Source organism: Dermacentor silvarum, chromosome 5 (genome assembly GCF_013339745.2).
Source record: "Dermacentor silvarum isolate Dsil-2018 chromosome 5, BIME_Dsil_1.4, whole genome shotgun sequence".
Lineage (NCBI taxonomy): Eukaryota > Metazoa > Arthropoda > Arachnida > Ixodida > Ixodidae > Dermacentor > Dermacentor silvarum.
Window position 1 is genome coordinate 60,851,247 of NC_051158.1, and position 6,220 is coordinate 60,857,466.

The window sequence follows — 6,220 nt, forward strand, 5'->3', positions numbered from 1 at the left end:
CAATACTAGAGCTTTATTTTGCCATTGTTGACCCAGCGGTAGGTGGCGTCGTAGATGTAATCGAAGAATTGAATAATCCCAGCATGCACTTCTGAAATACAAAAAAAAAAAGCGATGAGTACGTTGGATCACTTGGTGCACAGAGATGAAACCTTTCTAGTTATTTCACCGTGCATTCGATTTTGTTTCCATTCACTATACGAGCCCAAATGTAATTATGTGCAATAACCTAAGACGTTGAAGTAGGACAGCTTACGGTGGAATATACGTCGCAAAGCTGCACTTAGACTGTGTAGGGTCGCGAACATAACGCTCTGATGCCAAAGGTATAATTTTTGGTACGCTTACTTCGATGCCTCACAATTTGAATATAAGCGCGCGAAATTTAACAAACAGCGTACAGTAGCGCTTATGAAACGCTGGAGCGAGTTCTAACTAATTACTGATTAAATATTTGCTACGCTAACCACGTTTTTAATTAGCTAATATTTTATTCTTGTTTACGAATTGTACTCTTCATGGTTTGAAATAAAGGGTCTAATTTGATGCGAAACCACGCTTGGCATTACAGGGTTAAGTGATTGGTGTTTAGGGTAATGTAAGAATTCCGATCATAAAGCCGTCATCCGTAACGACGACGAGCCTGTTTGCACACTGAACACAAACTACAATCACACATCAAGAAAGCGTATATGCAAAACACACAAACTATCCCGATTATGTATTCGCAAAACTATTCGAAGTACACTCTAACTGGCATGCACTCCGTTTCGATTGTATTTCGTCATATACATAAACTGGCTAGATTCAAGGTCGTTTTAGAACCGAAGGCCTTTGGACCATGGCTGTGCGCGCCTCTGGTGTAGAAAGCAGCCAGGGCGTCGCTATAGAGTACCTCAAGTCGAGAAGTCTCTGCGAACGTTTATAGGCTCGGTGCGCATTTTGAGGGTACAATAAATAAATAAATAAATAAAAAGTGTGTGCACAAGTAGTGCTCTCTCTGTCTTTCCTTCTTTCTCTCTTTTCTCGCTATTATTCCGTTTTCCCAGTGTAGGGTAGTTAACCTCCATGCCTCTACTCGCATTTAAAATAATAACGACCTCATTATTTTTTAAATATACGTATAATCGCTTTGCTTAAGTTCCAATTTTATGTGCAGAATTCCTGCAAATACTTTCTAATTTCTGCATATACACATAAAGCAGTAGCGATTTGACTATACGCAGCTTCAACACAGTTATAGTTATTTGTATTTAAAAAGTAAGCATCTCAAAACGTCGCTTCACATATTTTGCGACTTTACCAATGCGGAACGGAACGCCTTCCCATTTATGCAACTGGGAAATATTGGCGAAGAAAGAAACATGTACATATAGATGTATAACGCAATGCGGAACGAAAATGATAGTGTGGGAACGAAAAGACTAATCGAGAGAGGACTCACCTCATATACTGACACAAGTTCTCCAATAATTTTCTGGGCCTCTGGAGGCTGCACAAAATTAAAGTAAAGTAATAATCGTCATGACGTATCAAAGTGATTTAACCCGCCAAACAAGTATCCCAGTCAAAAAACGTCCGTCAAAGCGGCACGCTGGTATTGGTGGTTATAGTGGTGGCGATATCCGACGATGCTGTGGCGGATCAGACTGGCACTAAAGATGTGTCTACACTCCATATCACACTTCGGTGCGAAAGAAAAACAAAAAAAACTTAGGCGTGGCTTTGCTATCGCAAACACCAATGACCAGCGGCGCTGAGAGGAAGCCTCAGAAAAGTTGTGCAAAGCTAGGCGAATAGCGTGTTTATCAAAGCAGGATCAAAGCTAGGCAAGGTTTATTGGAGTTCTAGCGGTCGGCTTCGCCATTGCGCTTCGTCGGAAACGTCCAGGGCGAGAAAGAGTCTAACTGATGTGAGAGCGCGCCTGTTACTAGGGAGCGCTGACGTCATTACAACGTCATATGACGTGTGCTCGGCGTGGCTGTGCATTGGCTTCGCTCCCGCTCAACTCACCCCTGCCACCTGTGCCGCCTGTCGACCTCTCCACTCACCTCCCCCCTCTCCCCTCGCCACATTCTCTTCCCTCTCGAGAGCTTTCCCTCTCGCTATACAAAAGAATTCTGAAATAAATTGACTTGACTTGCCCCTCTCCCGACTTGCCTATGCTGCGAACATCGCTGCGCACGGACCAAGCTCGACTTTAACAGATCCGCTGTAAAATCATGTCGCCGTCAAAACGCTCATCTAGGTAACGCTTACATAGATAATCAAATCATCGACACGCATATGAATTAAGGTGTGTGCTGAACAAGATCACTTAAAGTGCGTGGGCTGAGACTCTATGGTCCAAAATGTAGATTTTTTTTTTTGTTATATCGCCTTCGTTTGATAGCGCTTGTCTTTACTTTTCAAAAGTATATACTATAACCACTTGGGTGTAGGGAGCTTCCAACATAGTTATTCATTTCATTCTAGTTCAGGCGCCGACCGCAAAGTAGACACACCTCTTCGTGGAGTCCATTTCGTACAATGATTTCCTCACATAGAAGCATCTTGTGTTTCACATAAGCTCTGGTTTTGGTTTTGCCACTTTCGTTTCTATGAAGTGCATCGTACAGTCACTGATGAGGTCTCTGTAGCTCTCGCACGATCCTCTTTTGTTTGGTTATGGCGAGGCGCGCTCTTGATAGAGTAGGCCGGGTCCGTCAAAGACAAATTTCGTGCTTTCTTCGGTGTTGCTAGTGCGGAGAACGCAAAAACTGACATGAAAATTCAAGTTATACAGATCAACTGCGGCAATTCAAGCGTGCTAAAGTACCCAATGGTCACTACTGGAGATTTGTGTGCTTCCATGTACGCACTATCTATGGATTTGCGGCGGGCAAAAAAGAAAAGGAAAAAAAGAAAAGGAAGAAAGAAAAGAAGAATAAAGAGAAGAAAAAAGAAAATACCAGCGACTTCATACTAAAAGCCATGCGGTCTCGATCATGCGTCACTTCCGGTTAGCAGTAACGCCTGCATTCTTTTCAGTTTAGGCGTCAAAAACGTGAACATTTGCGAGCTTTTCTGGACACATTTATTCACATTTCAAGTCAACCCGTCGTGGTGGCCTAGCGGCTTCGGCGTTGTGGTCTGAGTGCGCGGGATGGAATCCCGGCCACGGCGGCCGCATTTCGATGGGGGCGAAATGCAAAGACGCCCGTGTAAGGTGTATTGGGTGCACGTTAAAGAACCCCAGGTGGTAAAAATTAATCCGGAGTCCCCAACTACAGCGTGCCTCATAATCATATAGTGGTTTTGGCATGTAAAACCCCATAATTTAATTCAATTTCAAATAAAAAATATTTCGCACAGAAGTTGTATGTATATATAGTACTTGAAACTAGGCATTTTTACGCGGTCCAAAACTTCGTTGCAGTTATACGCCCTACAGCGGGAAATCGCTGATAAGTAGATTTAGAATAGAAAGGAAAGAAAGGATACCCGCCGTGGTTGCTCAGTGGCTATGGTGTTGGGCTGCTGAGCACGAGGTCACGGGATCGAATTCCGGCCACGGCGGCCGCATTTCGATGGGGGCGAAATGCAAACGCGCCCGTGTAACGTGTATTGGGTGCACGGTAAAAAAACCCCTGGTGTTAAAAATTAATCCAGAGTCCCCCACTACGGCGTGCCTCATAATCGGATCGTGGTTTTGGCACGCAAAACCCCATAATATAATTTTAATTTTTAGAATAGAAAGGATATACTCGCTGTGAGCGTGACTGTGTTTGCCGCGTGTGATGCCCAGGATGCAATGCGCTTGGTGGATGTCTGGTTGTAAGTCGGGGAGCTTATTCGACAGCATGAAGCTGGAGCTGAATGTTAAATGGCACTAGGTTGATTGGACCCAATGTGCGGACTTTGAATAGGCAAATTTCCGCCTCTCGTGAATAGGTTCCAGCAAACAATTTTTGCGCTCACGGATAAAAATGTCTTTCACAGGAAATACAGTCGAAACGCTTTATAATGAATAAAAACAATAGTATAACCAGATTGAATGGAACAAAATTAACGCAAAATTTGATTCGCCAAGTTTTATTTTCGGGCGCATTCTACGGGCATAATAGAACGTGTGTATATGGCAGGACTGGTCAGCTTGGACCACGTCGACGCATTTTTTGGTGCTTTATTTGCTTGCAAGTTTGGAAGCCACTGACAAAATGCGAGTATATCTTGCGTAACTTACTCATAAGTGCACTATCCATCCATGTTTGCCATTGGGCGCACAAAATGGGCGCTTGCAGTGTTAGGGCCGACCATCGGCAGCACATTAATAGGTGGCAATCTCAAGCCGCATACGTACAGCGTCTTTTGCACGCGCATCTTTGGATGTGGTTTATCGGAACGAAGTCCTCACAAAAGGGATGCGCTACGCACACGTCTCGGTAAGTACATTAGCCAGCGCCGATCTTACAGTATGCATTCGAAGCAACGTGCCTAATTTTGACCTCTCTGTGTCTTCTTCATATCGAGGTTTAAGCGTAATAAATATATACATTCAACCACAACGAAAAAGTCTTACCGTGACGTCCATGATAATTTCCCTGTAGCACCGCAATGCCTTTTTAACTGAAAACACAAGAAAAAAATGTTAAAAAGAACGAAAAAGAAAAGAGAGTTGGATGCATGTATAGTAACCGTCACCAGCTCTGCTGACAACGATAATGACAGTGACAATCATATCGACAATGATACGACAGCAATGATAACGACAATGATAACGGCAGCGTGGACTGCAAGGCTTGAATCGCTGGAGCACCGCGGCATATCAGTAATATCCAGCCTGACGCCGTCCTAACGTTAGCTTTGTAATTATACATTCGCAACACCGCAGCGTGCAAAATCATAGTTGTGTAGAATGGAAATGACCTTCACCCTCACCATAAATCGTCGTCATCACAGTCAGCCTATTTTATGTCAACTATGGAATCCAGTGATGTTTTATTGCCCCTGTATTGCCTCAGCTCATTCCAACTTGTGCCTGCAACTTTACCAATCACTTCACGCCACCTTATATGTAGTTATCGTCATCGCCTATAGGAATACGTGATCTGCGCTACTATACGACACGCTTAACATCCTGCGATTCAATTCTGCTCGCGGCTTTAAATTTGATATATTGGTGCGTAACATCCTTAAAGGGCACTAAAGATTAATTAATTTGAGTTGTATTATAGCTGAATTAGCATTTAAGCATTGTTATTTAATACGTAGATTTTTTAGGAAATATTGCCACCTTTAATTGGCTTAATGTTCTTTCTTTCTATTTCTTGCGTTTGCAGAGTAGCGCGATTTTTTCTACAAGATGCGCCGAACTGCGCGAGGTGCCACTTGTCGCGAACGTGTCGCGATAAACACAAATTCAGAACCACGATTTTCACCTCGCTCCCCGTGGAATGCTTACCGTCTCTCCGTCACCGCAAACGTTCTGCATCTCTGCTATGGACAACGTGCTTTCTACGCAATCCAGTATGGTTCTCACGAATAAGCTTGATGGCTGGAAAGACAAGCGAATATAATAAAAACTGACCATCCCTCCATCCATGCATCCATCTATCTCTCCGTCTATCCATCCATTTGTCTGTACAAATGTTCTATCTATCTATCTATCTATCTATCTATCTATCTATCTATCTATCTATCTATCTACTATCTAATCTATCTATCTATCTATCTATCTATCTATCTATCTATCTATCTATCTATCTATCTATCTATCTATCTATCTATAATATGCAGACATAGATACACCTGATGGCGAAAAAGGAGCAAAGGAGCCTGCCTGCGTGCGACATAGAGTCTGCGCGAAAGGTGTTTCTTTTTGCCCAGATAGCCCCTCCTACTCAGTGTAGGGTAGCAACCAGACGTGCGTCTGGTTACCTCCCTGTCCTTCCTCTCTTCGGTTTCGCTGTCTCTCTCTCTCTCTCTCTGTGAGGGAGAGAGAGAGCCAGTCTCTTGAAAACAACTTTCGTTCTGGAGCTCGGAGAAACACAGAGCAGTTTGCAGTTCAAATCGGTGAAAGTAGCTTCCACTGAATCTTTAGGTCGTCACTGCGGTTGACCTTCTCTCTTTTTGCTTTGCCTTCGCGTTCTGTTACCCTCAGTTCCTAGACAAGGGCACTTCGACTTACCAATAAGGGCTTGTACTTCCCTTTATTCTTTTTGAACGTCTCGCCGCTCGC

General features: G+C 43.5%; 1 long non-coding RNA gene across 1 annotated transcript; it reads right to left on the minus strand.

Moving 5' to 3' along the window:
• Window positions 1-4,608, minus strand: LOC125945645 (uncharacterized). Its single transcript, XR_007467126.1, has 3 exons — window positions 4,562-4,608; window positions 1,445-1,492; window positions 1-91 (listed from the first exon to the last, which is right to left on the minus strand). It is a non-coding gene; the product is annotated as an uncharacterized LOC125945645 (long non-coding RNA).
• Between the last annotated feature and the right edge of the window lie 1,612 nt (window positions 4,609-6,220).